The sequence below is a fragment of the Ailuropoda melanoleuca genome, chromosome 1 (genome assembly GCF_002007445.2).
Source record: "Ailuropoda melanoleuca isolate Jingjing chromosome 1, ASM200744v2, whole genome shotgun sequence".
In the NCBI taxonomy this organism is placed as follows: domain Eukaryota; kingdom Metazoa; phylum Chordata; class Mammalia; order Carnivora; family Ursidae; genus Ailuropoda; species Ailuropoda melanoleuca.
Window position 1 is genome coordinate 123,918,801 of NC_048218.1, and position 22,716 is coordinate 123,941,516.

Consider the following 22,716-nt stretch of genomic DNA (forward strand, 5'->3'; position numbering starts at 1 on the left):
AGCGACCAGTATTCCCATGAAGTATTAGAGGACAATAAGATCAAGTGCCTATTTTTCCTCTTTAATTTGTGTGCACAGTTGTTTCCTGCTGTTTAGGGGTCATTCAGACTCCTATCCTACACTAGAATGTCATTGGAATTATGTTACCTGTTTTCATTACCTGTGGCCATTAAATTGCTTAAAGTCTTAAGCCATTGATGTTCTTAAGTACAGAAATGTGTGGTTAAAGTTAATCATGGAATTTAATATATATTAAGTTCCCCTTGTCAATTTTAGTAGGATGGTAGAATGAAATATCAGCTTAATAGAATTAACTAACCCAAAACAATTTACACTATTCTGTATTTTTTGTTTTTTGTTTCCTATTCAGGAATCCTTGTGATTTTCTTCCTCAGCACCCACTACCCGTGTTTGTTGAAGACTTTGGCCAAAGCTGCTGTCAGCTGTTGGCATCATCCTAAGAAAAGGACAGCTTTCAAACATCAGGGAAACTTTCAGGAGACTCTTGGCTCCAGTGGATCTTCTGAAGGTGAGAGCAAATCAGTTCTCTTTGCCTTTAGAAATTGAAATTAGCTGTTCTGTGTTCTAAAATCTACTTCTTGGGAAAGAGTGAATAAGGAGATAGATTATTGAAAATTCTCTACAAAGAATTGAGAGTTTTTCTTTTTCAGGAGAATTCTTTAGTAGTTGTGAAGGAAATCAAGTGGCTATTTTGATGCAACAGGAATTTATTTGAAGTTGTAGCTCTGATCTAAGAAGATTTATTTGAACACACGCACACACGCATACACACACGCACACACACGCATGCACACACACGCATGCATATACACACACATGCATATACACGCATACACACGCATACACGCACACACACGCATACACGCACACACATGCATACACGCACCTTGAAAAATCATAACATTTCTCTCCTCAGAGGAATTTCTTACGTTTTTAGGGTTTCTGAGAGCCTTCGTATTTGCCTTACCCTGCCTTTTAGGATTGTTTTAAGGATAAAACAAAATAATATATATGAAAGCACTTTGTAAACCATGAAGTATTATTTGCATAAGTAAGAAAAACAATTACTATTTCCAAATATTTATAATCCCCCAAAATACTCTAGTGCCTTCCAGTCTGTTTTTTTTAATAGTTTGATTCATTTTTATTTTGATTCTGTTAACTTTGCTAGGATCTCAAGAAGCAAAGAGGATAAGTCCTTACCTTCAAAGAATATCTGCCAAGTGCAAGAGACAGATACATAGATATGACCAACTCCAATATGATAAAAGTGTATCGAGAGTGAAATAAAGAATGAAAAAGACATTGAATGCAGCCTGGGGCCAGAGATTGTGTGTGTAAAAGTAGGCTTCTTGGAGGAGGTGGTCCCTGAAATGGCCCTTGAAAGATGACTAGGAGTTGGCCTGGTGGAGTGAAGTAGGGTATTGCCAGCAAGAGCTGTGGGAGAGGGGTGCGAAACCTGCATGCAGAAGTAGTAAGTTGTTCAGGGTTGTTGAACCGCAAGTATGAAGTGTGTGTGTGTGAGCATTGAGGGGATTTAAGATGGCAGTCGTTGGTATTTTAGGCATGTTACCTTGGAGAGAGTGTAGAGAAACAGCTGGAGGAGCAAGATTAAAGGAAGATTTGTTTGGCACTGATCTGGTGAAGAGATGAGAGGGATGACATTAGAGAAGAAGCAGTGAGGAACAGAGGAAGAGAGCTTTGAAAGAGCTAGAACATGCTGGATTTGGTGATGGTTTGGGCATTGGAAGTGAGAAAATGTTAGGATCTGGAATTCTCAGGTTTCTGACTCTGGTGACATAAAGGGAATTTAGGGGGGAAGGAGACCTGGTCTTGGGGAAGAAAGGACTTTGAGGTACATGTGGGACATCTAAGTAGAAATGTCCACTGGGCAGCTGGAAGTGTAAGTGTGGAGGTTAGGGGAGGGTTCCAGGCTAGAAAAATTGATTTGGGAGTTATGGCAATAGTTAAAAATCTTTTTAAAATATAACTTCGATTTTATATTTAAGCTTTCAAAGTAAGTCAAATGGAAAAAGACAAAAATCATGATTTCACTTAAATGTGGAATCTAAAACACAAAACAAATGCACAAACAAACACACAAAAAAAAAACCAGAAAGAGGGGCGCCTAGGTGGCTCAGTCGGTGAAGTGTCTGCCATCAGCTCAGGTCATGATCCCAGGGTCCTGGGATCGAGTCCTGCATCTGGCTCCCTGCTCAGTGTGGAGCCTGCTTCTCCCTCTCCTCCCTGCTTGTGCTGTCTGTCACTATCTCTGTCTCTCTCTCTCAAATAAATAAAATCTTAAAAAAAAAAACCCAAAAAACCGGAAAGAGACTCAGAGATACAGAGAACAAATTGGTGGTTGGCAGATGGGGGGATGTCAGGAGATGGGTGAAATAGGGGAAGGGGATTAAGAGGTACAAACTTCCAGTTACAAAATAAATAGGAGCACACCTGGGTGGCTCAGTCGGTTGAGTGTCTGACTCTTGGTTTTGGCTCAGGTCATGGTCTCAGGGTTGTGACATTGAGCCCGATGTGGGACTCTGTGCTGGGCGTGGAGCCTGCTTGGGATTCTCTCTCCCTCTGCCCCTCCCCCCCACTCTCTCCCTCCTTCTCTAAAAATAAATAAATAAATAAACAAACAAATAAAATACATAGGTCATGGGGATGAAAAAGTACAGCATAGCGAATACAGTCAATAATATTGTAATAATGTTGTTTGGCGAGAGATAGTGACTACACTTATTATGCTGAGTGTTTCATACTGTATGTAACTGTTGAATCACTATGTTGTACACCTGAAACTAGTATAATATTATATGTCAGCCATACTTCAATAGAAACGCTATCTGTTCATACCCTTAAAACTCAACTCACCACATTCACAATTACCATTTCATTTGTATCTGTATTTGTTGGTCTTATTTTCTTAGTCTAATAAATTAGGGGAACCCTGGATGGCTCAGTCGGTTGAGCCTCTGACTCTTGATTTTGGCTCAGGTCATGATCTCAGGGTTGTGGAATCGAGCCCCACGTTGGGCTCCGTGCTCAGTGGGGAGTCTGCTTGAGAGTCTCTCTCGCTTTTGCTCTGCCCTTCCCCCTGCTCATAGAGTCTCCAAATAAATAAATATCTTTTCCTAGGACAAATGTGGGAACTTTTTTAGTTTGATGAAAGGAAACTTAAACCAGTATTTTTTTTAATGATTTTTTATTATATTATGTTAGTCACCATACAGTACATCCCTGGTTTTTGATGTAAAGTTCGATGATTCATTAGTTGTGTATAACACCCAGTGCACCATGCAATACGTGCCCTCCTTACTACCCATCACCAGTCTATCCCATTCCCCCCCCCGAGGCCCCCAGTTTCTTTCTCATAGTCCATAGTCTCTTGTGATTCATTCCCCCTTCTGATTACCCCCCCTTTCTTTATCCCTTTCTTCCCCTACCGATCATCCTAGTTCTTATGTTCCATAGATGAGAGAAATCATATGATAGTTGTCTTTCTCTGCTTGACTTATTTCACTTAGCATTATCTCCTCCAGTGCCATCCATGTTGCAGCAAATGTTGAGAATTAAACCAGTATTTTAAACAGTGAAAACCCTAAGATTTCAGAGTGACAGGCCAGTGCCATTCTTCATTTGAATTCACAGTATTTACAGAAGTGATGTAGGGAACATGCTTTGTTCTCCAAAGGATAATTCTTTTTCTGTTTATCTCCTGGTTTCTTATCTAGTCATCACTTTCATTGCTCTGGCCAGGATTTGAGCGTTGCCCACAGGAGACTGGGGCAGGATCTTTCCTGCATTCTCCAGGTTGCGTCAGGGTCCCTCCTTTGGGTTTCCCCAGCATCACTCAGCACGTCATGAAGGGAGCCTGTTAAAACAGAGGCTGCACTGTTTCAGAGCTGTCTACCCCAGTTAGACATTACTCAGAGCCTTCTTTGAGGGAATGTCATGGGTAGAAATTTTAAATTCAAATAATACGGACAATCGTACTATTTTGAGTGAGTTTTATTTGATTACTATGGCCTTAATTAGCTTCCTGACTTTTTTCTTTCAGACCTGTTGGAAAATCACAAAATGCTCCCTTTTTACTCTTTGTAGTCCCTTTCATTACCATCTTCCCAGAAACTTTACAGATACATTAATCTTCACTTTCACTTTTACACAAAAGCAAATTAATTTGGAGCAAAATTAAGTAACTGACCTAATCTAATGCTAACAGCCAGAGTCAGGGCCCTGGTCTGTTGAAACTCAGGCTGCCCCTTCCACCTACTCATTTTCTTTTATTCCACATTTTTATTGCACTGCTGTGAGGTTACCTAGATATCTTAAAAGTAATAAGAAATTGAATTAAATCAAACTCTTCATGCCGATGGCATGTGCCTTGGCCAGCCACTCTCCATTCAACAAACATTTTTGCTTTATTATTTTAGGCCCTGATGTCTAATTTTGGTAATTTAAACTTTTTTAACATGGCTTTTGTTTTTGTTTTCTCTAAGCTGGTTCCACTACTGAAATGAAGGATCAATAGAGAATCAAAACCACCCATGTTTCCATTCTGCTTAAAAAAGGATAATCATCTCAACATTAATTATCCAGCCAATTTTTCCCTACTTTCATTTTTTAAAAAAGAATTTATCTATTTATTTGAGAAAGAGAGAGACCACACAAGAGCAGGGAGGAGAAGCAGACTCCCCGCTGAGTGGGGAGCCCCACGCGGGGCTTGATCCCAGGACCCTCGGATCAGGACCTGAGCCAAAAGCAGACACTTACCCAACTGAGCCACCTAGGTGCTCCCGTACTAGGTACTTTCAGTCACATTGTGTTAGGCACATTCGCACACAGTTCAACTACTAGCTGCACAACCCACTTAACAGTTTTATTTCCCCTTTTTAAATAAAATATAACTTTCATACATTAAAAAAAGGACACTCATTAATTATTTTAAAACCAACTCTTTTAAGCCCAAGGTATTTCTGATTTGGTCAAACACATTGCAATACCCAATGACGTTTGTGGACAGAAAATGAATTTATGGAAATGCTGAGTTGGTGTAGCTTAGAACGATGGCACATGCTAGCGACTTGTAGGTGGTCTCAAGGACAATGAGCTGTTTTCTGAAAGTCACAGAGTGGTCAGTCATTGCTGTGAAAGCAGTGGGCCGCAAGTCGTCAGAGTGCGTGTACAGAACGTGATTCATTCATCCCGAAAGCGGCCAGTAACAAAAGGAGTTTACACTCGTTGATGGGCAGGGCCCACGAAATAGGTCTTCCTGTTTGGGCCTCTCTCTTTTTTCAGTCTGTCTCTGTCTCTGCATCTCTTTTTCTGTCTCACTCATGTTCTGTGGGTGAAAGACACAGACTAACATGATGTCTCCAGAACGTGCAACCCTTGGCAGTTTGTGTTTATGGAACCGGCAGTGGAAACAGTGTATCATGGATATGCGAGGCAGGTGCACCACCCTTCGCTGGGTAAGTGGGGGCCGGTATAGGGAGACATGGATAGTTCCGTGCTCTGCATAGCATAGCTACGTCGGGAGAACAACAGCACGAACAAGGATGGACAGATATGGGAGCCACTGAAGACAGAGAGCCCAAGATGGTAGGATGGCTAGGAAAGGGCATGCCAGCCTTTCGCCACTGTGGTTCGGCTTGGTTGTAGGGTCTTCTTCTGAGATGTCTTGCTGTGGGCAGGGTACCGAAGGCAACAGCACTGGCTGGCGGCTTTCTGCTCGGACGCCAGTGTGAGTATGCAAGTGCCATCATGTGGACAAAGCACTGGAGAGAGTTGATGTTAGCTTTGGAGTTGCCACTGAAAAGTATTTAGAGTTTGGGGGGTGCCTGGGTGGCTCAGTTGGTGAAGCGCGCAAATCATGATCGGCTCAGTTCATGATCTCAGGGTCGTGAGATCGAGCCCTGCATGGAGCTCCATGCTGGGTTTGGAGCCTGCTTTAGATTCTTTCTCCCTCTCCCTCTGCCCCTGCCCCTGCCCCCACCCCACCCCCACTAGCACACATACTGCCTCTCTCAAAATTACATAAATAAATATATAGATAGATAGATAGATAGATAGATAGATAGATAGATAAAAGTATTTAGAGTTTGAAATAGTGTCCAAGTATTGAAGCCCTCCTCCCACCCTGTGGTGAGAGCACAGAATCCTGCTGGACGAGGCTGATTGGGAACCACTCCTATTAGAAAGTTGAAGCCATAGGTGAGTGGCCAGGGTGACGTTTTGAACGGGCAGTCTTCCAACAGGCTCAACTCGTACTTACCAGTAAAATGTATTACCCTATGCCCTTCTGTAGTGTGGGATTTTACAAAGAAAGGGGAAAGGAAATGCTGAGCCACCAACTTTTGATACACATTCAATCCCACTAGAGAGGTCATAGACGACATCAGCAATTTGTGGGCCATTTTGGTGGAGGACAATGACGACGGATTTCTAATCAGATAATGTTGCTGCATTTGAATTTTCACTCTTCACTGCCTTTTGTTGTTTGCGTACATTGGAAATTATTCTCCATTCAGGTTTATTATTAACTTTTTGAACTCCAGCTTCGGCTCTGATATCTTGCCGCTCACGTTACAATGAGCATGGTGACTGGAGAATTTATTTTTGCGGTCGTTAATAGAATAGCAAGGCAGCATAATATGAATTAATGACTCTTCCCATTTTCCCATCATATAAGCTGGATTCATTATCCCCTGGGATCTATTTCAAATCCATGTCCTGATAAACCATTCTTGCTCGTCGGCTTTCTAGCTTTTTAAAAGCTTCTGCATAATGGATACATAGATAACAATAAGTGATAAATACTTTCGATTTTAAACTTTAAAAACATTTCTGATCTCATTATAAAGAGGAAAATGAAACAGAACTTCCACTTCATGATCAATAGCCAAAGTATTTGGGCTGTTTTTTTGTTTTTTAAGCAAGAACCGTCCTGAGGCAATTATGTCTTTTTAATGCCGTTTAGAAAATAAGATTTAGGGGCGCCTGGGTGGCACAGCGGTTAAGCGTCTGCCTTCGGCTCAGGGCGTGATCCCGGCGTTATGGGATCGAGCCCCACATCAGGCTCCTCTGCTATGAGCCTGCTTCTTCCTCTCCCACTCCCCCTGGCTTGTGTTCCCTCTCTCGCTGGCTGTCTCTATCTCTGTCCAATAAATAAATAAAATCTTTAAAAAAAAATAAGATTTATGAGGAAAGATTGAGGATAAAAAAAATTATTGAGGGTGCAGAACTACGAACAGGGTTTTTTCATCCCTTATATCCTCTTTCACTTGGAGGACATGCATATTTTCATCCACCAGGACTGTTCAAATTCGGCGACATCCACTTGGGTAATAACTATGTTACTAGTATTTCAAATTAATCTCTGTCCTTTCTGTTACCCCTCTTTGCTATCAAGCTTTTCATGTTTTGTTTAGACTCACCATTTTAGTGAGTGTGTACCACATGGAGAATGTGTCACAGCAAAGGGACAGAGTCACAGAAATAGAGGAGGATTTCTCATTCCCTGCACACGAGCTAAAGCAGTATTTGTGGTCCTTTATCTCCGCTCAGTCTTATTTATTTCTTCGGCATCAAAGCTCTGCAATTTCTATTACTTACAAACCTGTCAATAGGTACACAGACCCGTACCCGGAGTTGGGGATCAGAAAATAGGGTAGTTGAGCTGTGATGTGCCACCCAGGTGCTGTGCCCCCTCTAGGACTGAGACTCTTTTTTCCCCCACTTCTGGGGGTATAGACAGCTGAGAGCTCAAGGCTGGGTCCCTCCTTGCTGGTTGTCTTTAGGCTTCAGCTACAGAGAGTTGCCTCCTTCAAGGTTATACCATCTGACCCGGGGCAGCATTGTACGTTCAATGACTGGTCAGTTTGGGGACACAAAGACCCTTGCCCCAATTCAGGACAACCCTGTAGGACCGGTAGGGTCGGCTGGGGCTTTCGTTGTGACTGTCCCACAGCCCAGCTTCTCCCCCTGCCTTGTCCTGCTTTTTTCAGGCCCAAGAGCCCTCCCCCCTCAAATCTCTGCATGGCAGTCCCCATCTCAGAGTCTAGCTCTAGGGAACCCTGACCCACGGCAGCCATCCATGGGCCACGCCATGCATGCGTTTGCGTGAGTCTGTGATGATGCATCTTTATAGCCCTGTGAGAAGGTCGTAGCTCTGCAATCAGAATCGAGATCTCTGACATTCTGGCCCAGGCCCTTCCTGTGAAAAAGGGGGATGACCGCACCTATCTCTTAAAGTCATTGGCAGGATTTGGCACAAAGTATTCAGCGCCTGCATAGAGGAAACGCTCATTAAATTAGACCTTCATTGTAATTATCAGCAATTTCTGGCCAGTTGGTTACAATACAGGATGCATTCTTTGTGACATTTTTATTACAACATTTGCTTTGGTAGAGAATGGAGGTTAATAAAAGATGCATCACCTGCACGTTGACATCATTCTTCCACATGGTTAGTCCCCTTTTATAACGTGTGTGGAGAAATTGGGCCAGGTTCCAAAGGGAACCTGAAGTCATTAAAAAGATGGAAAGAAAATTCTATGAGTAAAAGCAAAAGATCTGGAATTGTTTAAGATTGGGGGATTCAGGCGTACGTAACTCCCTTCTGACTTTAAGTAAATGGAGATCTTTTGAGGGGCGATATTGGACGTGTTTTGTCCATGTTCACAGAGGAGAGAGAGAACAAGAGAAAATGGACATAAATTAAAGGAGGAAGATAGTTGGGTTTGTATCAGGGGAATTCCTCTGCTCTTGGACAATAAGACACAGAAAGGAGCTTGTAGAATATACAGTTAAAAAAATCTTCAAAGCAAGGAAAAACATCATTCAGTCTTGAATCGCTGAGATGCTCCCCAGAGAATTTATGAAGAGCTCTGAACTCTGTAATTCTGTGACTTCAGATTTCAGAAATGATGCTTTCTAGAAACTCAAACACATATGCTTTGTGTTGAAAATGGAAGAAGATCACTATTTATCCACATTTGTTTTCTTTATAACTAAAATCTCTTACAGTATCTTTGAAAATGTCCATATATAGCTCGTATGTGGCTTTGTGAAAATAAACCTTTTTCATTGAATAGGTGTCTTTATATATGTTTTAAAATCTTATAGATGTTATCATCATTTTCAATCTTATTGTATGCCATATCTTCCTATTCTCTATAAAATTAAATCAAAATCTGTCCTGAGTTATTTATTTGTACCCAGTGTAAGTTCTTTTGAGACTCAGATCTTGGGAGGACATTATTAAAATACTCCTGAGTGTGAAATCGCTCGGAAGGGCTTTCAAACAACAGCAGGAAGTCTGGAGCTTTGGAGAACCAACTTTTTCAATCAATTAATTGCTCAGAGATAAGATTAAAGAGTGGATATGGGACTCGGTTTTTAAGCTAAATGCTCTTTGAAAACCTCAGTGTCAGAAGATAAGGGGAAGGCACTAAGAAGTTTCTAACTTACTCCTAAGTGTATTGGATTTTGCATTTTCTCCTTGGCGTATCTTGTCAATAGGAAGAGGCAGAGAGAGGATAATGGAGATTAAAAAACACTTTCTGGGGGCGCCTGGGTGGCACAGCAGTTATGCGTCTGCCTTCGGCTCAGGGCGTGATCCCGGTGTTACGGGATCGAGCCCCACATCAGGCTCCTCCACTATGGGCCTGCTTCTTCCTTTCCCACTCCCCCTGCTTGTGTTCCCTCTCTCGCTGGCTGTCTCTATCTCTGTTGAATAAATAAATAAAATCTTTAAAAAAAAAAAAAAACAAAAAAAACACTTTCTGGATTGGCAGCCAGAAAGTCTGGCTCTGGTTCGGCCTCAGCCACCAGGTGAGCTGTTCCTCTCTCATGGAACTATGTCTACCTAGGTTTCCTTTGCATTTCTAGTTCCAGCATCCTATCTGAGATGCTTATCACACTATGGTACCCTCTTCCGAAAAGAAGACCAGACCTGAGAGCTTGTCCTGAGGGCCCCACCGCCTCTGGACCTAAAGCAGTTCTGCTTTCATTCTTTTTTAATTTTTTTAAAAAACATATATAGGTAGATAGAGATTTTGTTTCAACTTTCACTTGATTATTAAATAGATCCACTGCTAGAAAATGGAGTTTTAAAGGTATTCTTACTGATTCCCACATCTTCAATATTCTCCGCAATAGAGCTCATTAAAATACCTAGTTTCATTCCTTCTCTTCCTGCTAAGCTAAAACTCTTTGGATGACGCTCTGTCTGGTGAGGAGAATGTGCACAGTCCTGGTATTCTGGGCCACCCTCCCTCCCGTGTCTGCTGAGGGGGCCTTAATGTTCTAGCACGTGAGCGCCTGGTGCTGCCTGCCAGCCCGAGTGACTCATCCGGTTGAGTTCGCTCTCTGATTTTGCTCAGCATCGTCCCTGCCCTGCACCTAAGCTACCTTAAGCCATTCTCTTCCTTTTGAGCATACCTCAGAACACACGCCCTTTCTTGATTGTTCTAACCCCTACCAATCTGGCCCATCTCTGAAATTCTCTCGTGCATTTGGGCATTTACACTCGTCTGCATTACATTTTACCCGGTTGACTCTGGTGTTATGTAGACGGTGTGTGCAGCCACGCCCGGGGGCATCAGGGAGTAGGAAGGTGGTCACAGTGACCACCACCCACCTAGGGAAATACACGTGTCTGAATCCTCCCAAATTGTTTGCACTCTGGTTCCTTTAGTCATTTATCCTTCATGATGTTTTTAATCATGGCGACAGTGCTGCCATTCTTTGTTCTTTGCAATTTACCAAGCACTTTGCATGTTGTTCATTCTAGCCTCACGATGACCCATGAGGTAGCCAGGGCAAGTGAGTGTCCATCAAACAAGAAAACTACGCTTGGTGGGGGGCACCTGGTTGGCTCAGTTGGTTAAGCGTCTGACTTGATTTGGGCTCAGTTCATGATCTCGGGGTCCTGGGATCAAGCCCTGCATCGACGAGTTCCCCAGTTGGCGGGGAACCTGCTTAAGGATTCTCTCTCCCTCTCCCTTTGCCCCTCCCCCTGCTCACACACACACTCTCTCTCTCAAATAAATCAATCAATCTTAAAAAAGAAAAGAAAGAAAACTACCCTTGGGGATATGCTTCCAAATCCTAATGTGAAACCCACAGCAGGGACTCAAACTCCAATCTTCGGGCTTCTGTTTTAGTGTTGTACACGCATGTTACTAAAAGCGTGGGCTACAGACAAGCAGGAAGGGCATCACCTGGGAGCTTGTTAAAAATGCCAGAGTTCAGACCCCAGCCCAGACCTGCTCAATCAGAATCTGCATTTTAACAATATGCCTAGGGATTCATATGTACTTTAAAGTTGAAGTACTGTAATTTAAGGACAATTTCAGCCCCTGCGGTAACAACGTGAGAGGGTTTTATTTCTATTTCTGTTGTTACTGTCAAATCTCCTCTGTCTCATCTCCCTTCCCTTTGAAGAGTCTTTAGCAGATCTCATAGATTTTTAGAGACTTTCAGGTTTTTAAAAGTTTCATACACTCTAGTCTGCTTTTAAAGCTCCAGACTCATGGAAATGAAAGCTTTCTTTTCCCCCAGCCCAGCTGTGCCCTTCAACAATTTTTTTTCCTCTTCATCAACCTACTCTTAAGCCCAATGTATCCCTTCTAAGCTCTGGCTCTTACTGGCATATCAGGGAATAAAAACTCTGGTTGCCCCACTCGGCTGTCACTGAAACTCAGAAGTGAAAAGCAAGCACACAGACCCAGCATAAAGTAAGTAAGAAACTGCAGCCTTTATTCGTCATATTTCACCAGGTCATTGGCCCCAAGAAGGACATACAGTTGCAAAAAGGGGAGTTGATGAAATATGAGACTGTACTTCATTAAAAAGGAGCATTTTTCAACCTCTTTTTCTCAATTTTTAATGAAATTTCTCCATCTTCTTTAGCTAGAAAGCCAAGAGTTAGAGCTATTCACCATGAGCCAAATGACTGCCCTTGTTGGAGATGGAACGTCATGGAAGTCCCTGGATTGTGTTCATTAGAATTCTTGGGGTTGTGCCTCACTCAGCCCCAGCCCTGTATTCTGTCGGACTTGCACTCCTCATCTTCATCCCCGCAATCAGAGTTTCGTTTGGACCCTCCTGCTGCCTCCTCCAGGTCTTGTTTGTTTTCACTTTAATGTGACAAGAAAAGGCAGCTTTTGTCTTTACTTCTGGTTAGCAGACTTCATAAATATTCATTAGCAGGTTCCCTTTCCAGCTACTGTTTAGTAATTTGTTATTTTTTTTAATGAAATCTAAAGTGAAAAATAACTCCCAATTCTCATTTTAATACATTGGAGTTGTTAATCTTGATTTGGGAGGTCGTGAGCCAGACAGGAGTGACCTCTGAAGGCCGTTTTCTTAGGCTACATGGTTCTGAAAAGGCATGGGGTGGGTGTGTGTGGTGTGATGTGTGTGTGATGTGTGTGGTGTGTGTGTTGTAGTGTGATGTAGTATGTGTGATGTGTGTGTGATGTGTGTGGTGTATATGTTGTGGTGTGATGTGTGTGTGTTGTGTGTGGTGTGTGATGTGTGGTGTGTGTATGGTGTGGCGTGGCGTGGCGTGGCTTGGGGGTGAGTTAATGGGACCGAAGTGGAAGGACTGTTTGCAGAGCATTTCTGTGCAGGTGTGATCATATCCGTCTCGCAAGCCGGGAACCAAAGCTTCGGAAGGAAAGTTAGCACAGCGCTGCTCAGCGAAGGAGCCCTCCTGAGAGAGTGTTGAGAACTGCTCTCTGGTTCTGTAGAAACCGATGCTGCGTCGAGCTGGAGCCATTACCTTTAGAAGTCGATGCAGGTTTTGTTTGGGTGTATGGGGTGGGTTTTGTTTGGGTGTATGGGGTTGGTAGGATCGTCAAACACCTGGGCTACCTGGGCGGCTGCAGGAGCTGCAGGAGGCGCCCGCACGGCCACGGGNTGGGTTTTGTTTGGGTGTATGGGGTTGGTAGGATCGTCAAACACCTGGGCTACCTGGGCGGCTGCAGGAGCTGCAGGAGGCGGGGGCGGGGGCGGGGGCGGGGGTAAGGTGCTGACTCCGCGTTTCTTTCCTGGCTGGACCCACGGGACTCTGCAGTCCTCGGTTTGTAAAGAGTTTGCTCGCACCTTCGCGAGAGCTGGGTGCCGGTTACGGAATGAGTAAGGCACGGGAATAAGAGGCAGGGCAGAGGGAATGCAGTCGGCGATTGTGCAATCCTGTTGTATCATGGATACACTTCTCAGATCAAAAGTTGTACACCCGTGTGCAACTGTGTAACATGTTGTTACGTGTGTCGATGAGACTCAAACTGTGTCAATGAGACTCAAAAAAAAAAAAAAAGATACAGATTCAAAAACCCAAAACTGCTTTGCAGAAATGCCTTCTTTCCCCCTCCTCTGGAAAACAAAACAGATGCGGCGCCTAAAGTGACCCTGTGGGTTGGGCAGCACACCATTAGCGGCTCCCCACCCCCAGCCTCCCCTGCTTTCCTGAATGTCAGCGGGAAACTGGCACTGCTGTTGGACTGTTTTTCTCAACTTGCTAGTCAGGCAGCTAATCTCTTTGTATTGTGAGTCTGTTTCTTGATTGTTGCATAAAATTCCCTCTGTGTCTCTCCTTATTCACCTCGGCGGCTGTGCCCAGAGGACCCCCCCCCCCCACCGGCTACCCTTCCGCCTTGGGTGCTGCTGGGATTGCCCTGAAGCCGCAAAAATTGGCTGAGGTGCATGTCGAGACCAGCCCCAAGCAACTCCTCACCAGCGTCTTCCCGTTTTTTGCTGAGATTTAAAACTCTATTTGCCTTTGGATACGAAATGAAGGCCCTTTTTTTGGAACCAGTAATACTCACGGTTATGTGTTATCTTCCAGGCAAGATGTAATTAGGCTGACTATACAATTTGCCACGTGATTTCGGATATGGTTTTTTTAAAAAGCCAAGGGCAGGGGTCTGTGTAAATAATGTTGATTTTTTTTCCCATTGAGTAAAAAGTGATAAATATTCATGGCAGATAATTTTTATAAATGAAGAAAAAAATTTACACAGGTAAAATGATTATTAACTTTTTGATACATGTTTCTTGTTACACTCACACACCTATATAGATACACACAACATATTTAGCTTTTTGCAAAACATTTTTAATGGCATTAGTCCTTGGAGCATTAATGCCAGGCATTTTTCTCCTTTTCATTTCTTTTGATATTTAGAATGGAATATTACATTGATACAAAAAAGAGAGAGAATATGGAAACAGATTGCCTAGATTCTGCTCCTGGCTGCACAGTTTGCCAGCATGGAACCTTGGGAAAGTTACTTAATTGTTCTGTGCCTCAGTTTCCCCATATGTACAAGGGGGATAAAATAGTACTTCTATTGTTCACAGAGTTATTATTAGAATCAAACAGTAAATTGCTAGCTATTAACATTTAAAAAAATGAATATAACGTATATGTAAGGTGAAAAGAAAAACGTCTAACATTAGTCCAACATTATTATTTGCTTGTGTTCTATTCCTTGATCACATTCCCTTGCCAAGAGGTAGACATGACCCTAAATCATTGTTTAATTTTGCATATTTTGAACCACATATAATTTATGTCATACTAATTTTTTTTGCATATTTGTTTTTTTAATAATTTTTTTATTATGTTAGTCACCATACAGTGCATCCCTAGTTTTTGGTGTAAAGTTCCATGATTCATTACTTGCGTATACTAATTTTTAACATTATGTTTGTGAGATTCTTCAAGGTAATTTTTTTTCTATGCCAGTAGTATAAGTCACACTTTTTTCTCCCTTTGAGCTGCTTTTAAATTTTTGTGTGATTACAAGCAATGATGCTATGAACCTTCTTATATGTGTCTCTTGATACACATGTGCAATGTTTGTTGCTGTTGTTTTCTCTGGCTGTTTTTTTTGAGGAGTCTAATTGCTAATAGCCGAATATGTGCATCTTCGACTTTACCAGATCACGGAGGATTGTTTTCCAAAACAGTTGTGCTGGTGTATGTATGTATACTTAAGCCAGGATGAATAGAAGATGAAAACTCTGTAGGCAGTTTAACTTTTGCTCAGGTAGATGAGATGCCTTTTCTCTTTGATTGTTTTTAAGATATTCTCTTGTCATTGGAAATCTATAGTTTTATTATAATATGTCCAGGTGGTATTATTTATCATTCATCCTTCTTGGTATACACTCTGGTTCCTATGGCAACGGGTTGGTATTCTCCATCAAATCTGGAAGAATCCAGCCATTACTTCTTTGAACATGGTCTCACTTCCTTTCTTCCTCTTTGAAGCTCTAACTGCATTTACTTTGACCTTCTCATTTGATTTTCTAGGACTTAACCTCTCTTTTCTATTTTTCTTCTGCTTGTGCAAGAATATGGATCATTTGTTTAGCTCGATTTTCTTTTTTTAGTAAAACTTCCTTTAGCTGTGGCTAATATAATGTTTATCATATATTGAGGGTTTTAAATTTTTTTTAGTGATTTCAGTTTTCCTTTTCAAGAGTTCCATTTGCTATTTTGTAAATCTGCCTCGTCACTTTTATATGTTTTTGTGATTAAAAACATGTTTTAATTGTGGTGAAATAGAGATAATAAAGATTTACCATCTTAAGCATCTTTAAGCGTATAGTTGAGTGAAGTACATTCACATTGTCGGGCAGCCAATCTCCAGAGCGCTTTTCATCTTGTAAAATCCCTATTAAACAACCCCATATCCCCCCACATCCCCCAGCCTCTGGCAATCAACATCCTATTTTCTATCTCCACGAACTTGACTACTCCAGGGACCCCAGAGAAGTGGACTCGTACAGTTATCTGTCTGTGCCTGGCTTATTTCACTCGGCATAATGTCCTCAAGCCTCATCCCATTGTAGCCGATGTCAGCGTTCCCTTCCTCTTGAGGGCGGAATAATATTCCATTGTGTGTTCCTTTGTGATTTTCATGACCAAACTTTTTAAAAACCATTTCAGATCTAATTTTCATTAGTATCTGATAACGATCACTTTTGAAGTCCTTGAGCATCTAGAGCGGTTCTGATTTTCCTTCGTGGTAGCCTCTTCCCCTCCGTGCGTGGTGGTATTACTTATGGGGCTATCACAGATGAACTTAAGATCTGGGAATCCTGACGCCAATCTCAAGAAGGATTTTAATTTGTTTCTGTCAGGCCTCCAGGTCCTGCTAATGTGAAACCACAGTACCTTCCTGGCTTACTGTCCGAATTTCAGGGGCAGCGTCCTCGGGAAAGCCTGCCTTCCATGCTTGTCAATCAGCACCATTCTGGTTTCACCCCATTTCTTTCCTTCTTCTCTGTTCTTTTCTGTGATGCTCCTTCTTTCTGTTTTCTATTTCCTCTTCCTCCTTGCCCACTCCTTTCCCCTTTGCCTTGTCTTTATTCACTGTACTGACTTGTCTGGATACTCTCGAGATTTTCTGCTTCCTTTGGAACTCTGAAGTTTCCCTGTATTCTAGGTCTAGGAGTCTGTTGATGTTTTCTGGTTTTCAGGTTTTTTTAAAAAAAATCCTGCTTCTTATTTATTCTGCTTCCCAAATCTAAGAGTTTGTGTAATACATCCATTCTGGAAAACTCATAGACATTATTTCTTCACATATTGTTTCTCCCTCATCCTCACTATTATCTCTGTCTGGAATTCTCATTATATATGTTAGTACTTTATTTTTATCCTTCAGTGCCTCTAAAGAGGCAATTTTTTATGTACTTTTACTTTTTATCTATTCTTGGTCCCTGTTGCAGTCTGGTTATTTCCCCAGCTTTGGGTTCCAGTTCTTTAAGTGCTTTTTCACCTGTGTCTTATTAACTAGTGGACCCATCCAATAAATTTTTCACTTAAATCATTATATATTTTTAAAAGATTTTATTTATTTGTTAATTTGTTTATTTATTTTGAGAGAGAGAGCAGGCACATGAGCAGGGGGAGGAAGAGAGGGAGAGGGACAAGCAGACTCCGAGCTGAGTGCAGAGCCACATGGGGCTGGATCTCCCAACTCTGAGATCGTGACCTGAGCTGAAATCAAGAGTTGGATGCTTAACTCGCTGAGCCACCCAGGTGCCCCAAATCATTACATATTTTATTTCAGGAAGTCTACTTGGGTCTTTTCAAATCAGCTTCATTTTTTCATTGTCTTGTATTCTTTGCTTAGGTATTCAGTTCCCTCTTTCATCTTTTCTAACAGCAATTTGTCTTTGATTCCAGTAATTCCAACATATGGGGTCTTGGCAGGTTATACAGTGTGTTCTTCCTGGTGACTCTCTGTCGTAGTGTCTTGCTTTTTTAATGTAATCTAATTTTTTTAATTGTGAAATCATATTTGTTGGGACCCTAAGGGAATTCTGTAAGGTCTGGCTTGAGGGTGCATTCCTCTATAGAGGTTTTAGGCTTGTTGCAGAGAGAATCAGGACTGGTTCAAGTTAATTTGTCACCTTTGGATTTGGGGAGATCAGGCAAAGGGTGTAAATCAGGACCTAAAATCCAAAAGTTGGGAGTGTGTGTGTGGTGGTTTCTGATTACAGATTGTCAAGGGGACTTATCATATACTCAATATCAGAGTCAAGGGGGCAGTTTCTTGGACATCTCACTTTGTAGGGCAAGTTTTTTTTGTTTGTTTTGGTTTTTTGGGGTTTTTTTTGGTTTTTTTGTTTTTTTAAATTTCACCAAGGGCATAGCCCTTAGGAATTCAGGCTTCCTGTGGTTGCCTGGATTCTGACCTCTCCTGATGCAGGCCCAAGAGCTTTACTCTTGACACTTTATCCTTCCCCCTCCCTTCCCAGAAATTGGCAATGGAAAAATACCCTGAGAGTTACTACTGATTGCAGCTCGGGCTCAGCCTTTTGCAATTACTGTTTTCACTTTACTATTATCCTCATATTTCCCTTTTTATTACTTATAACTCAGCTTTTTTTATACAAACATGTCTCTTATATTTTATCCAGAATTTTTTGGTGTTTACTTGTGTTCCAGAACATGTAGTCTACCATACTGCCGGGAATGGAAATTCTGAGCATTTAAAATGCTACCAATTCTCAACAATGCTGGGAACTGTATTGCCCTGATGTTGGTAAGAAAGGTGAGAAAGGATGGCACTCTTGCTCTGGGGTGGTTTGAATGGTGGTAGTTTTGTCATCCATCTGAAAGCCTTTCCTGCTTACTTACTGAGCGTCTAGAAGCAGTGGTGAGGCCATAATTCTATCGTGAGACTCCTGGGACTGCTGTAGTTTCTGCAGTATTTTCTTCATTTTGATCTTTCCCATTCTTAACTGATACTCTCCACTCTCGATTTAATAATTTCCCGAAGGAAATTCAGCATTCTCATTGAGGCTATTTATAGCAGGTATCATGACACTTGTCTCTGCTGTCTTTTAATTATTCTTTTCATAAGTCTCTCTAGTCACAGGACTGTAAACCAGGTTCCCAAGTGTGAGAGTGCTACAGCTGCTCTTGAATTTGCTTTGTTTACTAAGGAGCTTTTTTTTTTTTTTTTTTTGGTCCTAGCTAGAAGTTTCCTGATGCTCCGATTTTCTGCTTTGAGATTATGATATGCAGATATGTTTCCAGTCTGTATGGTCCATTCACCGTCCAATAATGTTGTTATATTAGCTGTCTGTTTTCAGTGCACTGAGCGTGTTAGTAAGATAGTTTACAAACTCTCACTTGTGAGATTCCTTACTCATGATATCTTGGAAAGAATGGCCCCACGGTAGCTTTTATGTCACTACCGAATTTTGCTAGGATTTAAGATAGATTTTAGGAAGAAATTAGGATTATCCTCTCAGCAGCTTTCCGGTATAAACCTTCCTTAATATTTCTCTTTCACGAGACCTTACATGGGAGAAAGGTAGACAAAGAAAGTAAGCAGGGAGAATGGGGCAGGAGTCCCCGGCACGGCTGGTATTTATTCCTTGGTAGACTTAGGCTCCCAGAAGATTTTAAAGTAACAAGGACGAGTATCCCAGGGCCCCTGGGTGGCTCAGTTGGTTAAGCGGCTGCCTTCGGCTCAGGTCATGATCCCGGGGTCCTGGGATCGAGTCCCACATCAAGCTCCCTGCTCAGTGGGGAGTCTGCTTCTCCCTCACCCTCTGCCCCTCCTTCCCGCTCGTTCTCTCTCGCTCTCTCTCTCTCTCTCCCTCTCTCAGGTAAGTAAATAAAATCTTAAGAGAGAGAGAACAAGTATCCCACCTCTCCAGCAGTAGCACCTCGCACTCACCCTGTCCTCAGGAGGGCAATAAGTACCAGCCCACACTCATCTTCCGCGTAACAAAACCCAGCCTGGACTAACCTAAAGGAAAGTCAGTTTATTGGAGGGCCACTGGGACAGCACAGAATTCACGGATGGCTCGGGGAGCAGACTTGCCTAGGGGCAGGAACCAGTCACCTCCGGAGAGCAGGAAGCAAGACCCATAAGTGGGAACCATGTGGTCAGCATGACAGTGGTCACACGGAGAAACCTGTCGTTTTCATCTCATAGGCACTGTGACCAGGATTTGAATTCCGGGCAGGTAAATACCTGATTGATCAAGCCGTGGGCACATAGGCTTGGGGGCGCGGGGGTCGGGGAACTGCATCCAGAGCCAGTCCGGATTATACCCAAAGTTGAGGCCACTCCCAGAAAGAAATCTGTGGTGCCCTTAGAAACGAAGCATGGGTACCAGGCAACCAAACACCAACAGATGCCCATCTCAGGTTCACTGCGAATTGCCAGAATGTTTGGTGCAGTGGCTGTCCAAGGTCAAACTCAGACCAGCCATGCGCAACGTGTCTGAGTAATACGGTCAGTTCTCAATGTTCCTGGCATTTATTAGTAATTTCTCAGATGCTCTCAGGTATGTGTTCTCCTCCTCTGTTTCTTTTGCCCTTCAGCCGCTTTAGTTCACATTGTTTCCTCTATAAGCGATTGGACAGATGACATTTTTTAAACTTCACGAGTTTGTGCCTATCAAATGAGATAGAAAAATTTGTTTGAAGGTCAGTGGAATGAAGAATCTATTCAGTGTAATGATATTTACAGAATTAACTAATTTTGAAATTCTTTCTTTGATTGTATATCAGATCAAAAGAGGCCTCAAGGTAGGCTGCAGTTTGATTGAATCTGAACTGTCTCCGGAGAAAAAGCTGTCCCTTTATCTCATTTCTTTTTTTTCCCCATAGGAATTGCCTATCTTAGAATAGAGAAAAGCGGTGTCTTAATGAGTGTCTTCAGGACTATGATTGTTTTATTTCCAAGTTCATTCTGAGTAGTTTTAAACTCTTAGAGATAGGGGCCACCTAGGTGGCTCAGTTGGTCAAGCATCTGCCTTTGGCTCAGGATCGGGTCCTGGATCGAGCCCCGCATCAGGCTCCCTGCTCAGAGGGGAATCTGCTTCTCCCTCTGCCCCTCACCCTGCTCATGCTCTCTCTCTTTCTCAAATAAATAAATAAAATCCTAAAAAAAAAAAATCCCGTAGAGATCGTACAACAAGGAAATGTTCTAACAGTCTCTCACCTAGATATGTCACATGGAAGAACACCCTGATTCTTAGAAGGAGTTGTGACAAATTCTCCCTTGAAGGATTTTAAAGATGGGAGTAATTATTTTTGGGGGGCAGAGAATGATGCTTTGGGTATAAAGGGATTCATTCATTCAACACTCAGATACCGAGTGCCTTCTATATGTCATGTAGCATGTCACTGCCCCCAGGTAGCTCGTGGTCTACCGGAAGGAAGTAGGCACATCATCAGTTATGCGGTTCCTTAATAAAAAGAGAGAGAGAGAGGGGGGCCTTGTTTTATCATTGCTGCAAATGAGCCACACCTACCAAGACAGGCAGTCTGGGCAGTGTGGCCACGTGCCCTGCCTTCTAGCTTTCTGATATTCTGGGCTACAGAAAAGCTATTTAATTCCTGACATCTACAGCACCCCATGCACTGACTGTTGATAAATATTTGACCCCAAAGCTGCAGAGTTGTCATTCCTGGTAATCACTAAGGAACAAACCAACAAGAAGGTACCTCTTGCCTGTAAGTACTACTAAGCAGAAAACTCCTTATTTGTGCTCTCTTTGAAGCTCATCAACACCTTTTTACCCTCTCGCAGCTCGTTGACCATGAACTCATACACACTCACGCTGTGGTCTGACTTTTGCTTGGACCCTGGCTCCTGTTCTCTCTCATGACGCCTTTTTGCTTAGGGCTTACCTTGCATTTGGAGCAAGGAACTTTCTGTCATCTGTGAGCCCCAGTATTTGGGCAAAAACATCTTTTGCACATAACTCAATAAATGTTTGTTGACCTGAAATCTCCCCTGATAGTTTGGATGCACCATTTTTCTGCCTCTGCTTACTGTCCACTCTCATTTGAGCAGACTCCGATAGAAACGAGACTCGTGAAGAGGGCGCTCCATCATGAATTCAGATGTCCTGCCGCTGTTCACTTTGGGAACACAGCAATGATTATAATATTCGGGTGCTGTCTTCTTCTTGCTCCCGGGGTCCCTACATTAAACACCGACGTTCTTTGCTTGGGATGTTGGGTGACGATGATTTGGTAATGGAGTCGTACATTCTGCCTGACTGTTTGTGACAAACTCTGAGTATACATGTTAGATTTTCATTGATCATCCGTTCCTCATCAAGCTCTGGGTTGACCTTTAGTGATTGTGACTGAAGTCTGATTCAAACCAGACTCTCCTCCCAGACCTACACGTTCCACTTTGTTCTACTAGGATGCTTATGTCTTGATTCAGGGCCCCAATTCTTAGTCATTGAGTAACTCATGAATCATAGGTTACTCTTAACCTATGCACTTTCCAAGCATACATTTACATGTAAGTATTGGACTGTGTCAGTGGGAGGCTTTCCTTTTCCCCAATCTGTGTGGCAAACTATTGGCTTCCTGCTTTTGAAGGCGACCACATGAAGCACTTCTCTAACTCTCTGGTCTGGATGTGCTGCTTCTTAATTGTTCGCTGGCTGTGTTCTCCACTGTCGTCACTGTCCTTTTGCACTCTTTACTGATGGGGAGGATGTTTTAAAACATGCTTGGCCAAAAGAATTACCATCGTAAAATCTGAGCGTAAATGTGTTCCCCATTTGGAATAGAGATGGTTGCCATGACACTTCCTATATAACATCAGTAAACATCCCCCACCTCCAGGTAACTTAGGAAGTTTCCATTCAGTTACCTCAAGTCAAGTGCACGTGGCCTCCCCCACGTATATCCCAGTAGAAACGATTGGCTCTGTGGTTCGCAGTCTTGCCCTCATGCGTTATCTGGGGCAACTCGCAATGCTCCAGGATAGGGCAGTTGCACGCTTGATGGCTCGTTGCCTGTCTCCTGCAGGATTTGCTGGAACAACACCCATATACTGGCAACCACAAATGCTTTGTCATGCTCTGCCATACTGGCTCCAGGCTTTCACATCCACCTGCTGTGGGGGCAGCACCTACTCCCTATGGGAGATTCGGGTCCACAATCGAAAGTAAGGCAGCAGCAGCTCCCATGTCCCCTGGACGGGTCTGGAGCCCAGCCCAGGTTCTGCTCACAACAGTGTCCTCGCGCCTCTTTTTTGAAGAGGCTGTTTCACATTTGACCAGAAGATGCACGAACAAGTTCCTTTAAAGAGTGAGACTGCTTGGTGCATTTAAACTGTGATTTTAAACAGTTTTGTTTATCTGGTGGTTTCTTTGGCCCTAAAAGCTTTT

At 42.7% G+C, this 22,716-nt stretch overlaps 1 protein-coding gene across 26 annotated transcripts in view; it reads left to right on the forward strand.

The window, feature by feature from the left end:
• NRCAM (neuronal cell adhesion molecule) overlaps positions 1–22,716 on the forward strand; it is a 272,829-nt gene that overhangs the window by 57,680 nt on the left and 192,433 nt on the right. For all 26 annotated transcript variants that reach the window (XR_004627115.1, XM_034666192.1, XM_034666216.1 and 23 more), the window contains exon 2: positions 371–529. The gene's annotated coding sequence lies outside the window, so the exon portion shown is untranslated. The remainder of the gene's footprint in view (positions 1–370; positions 530–22,716) is intronic.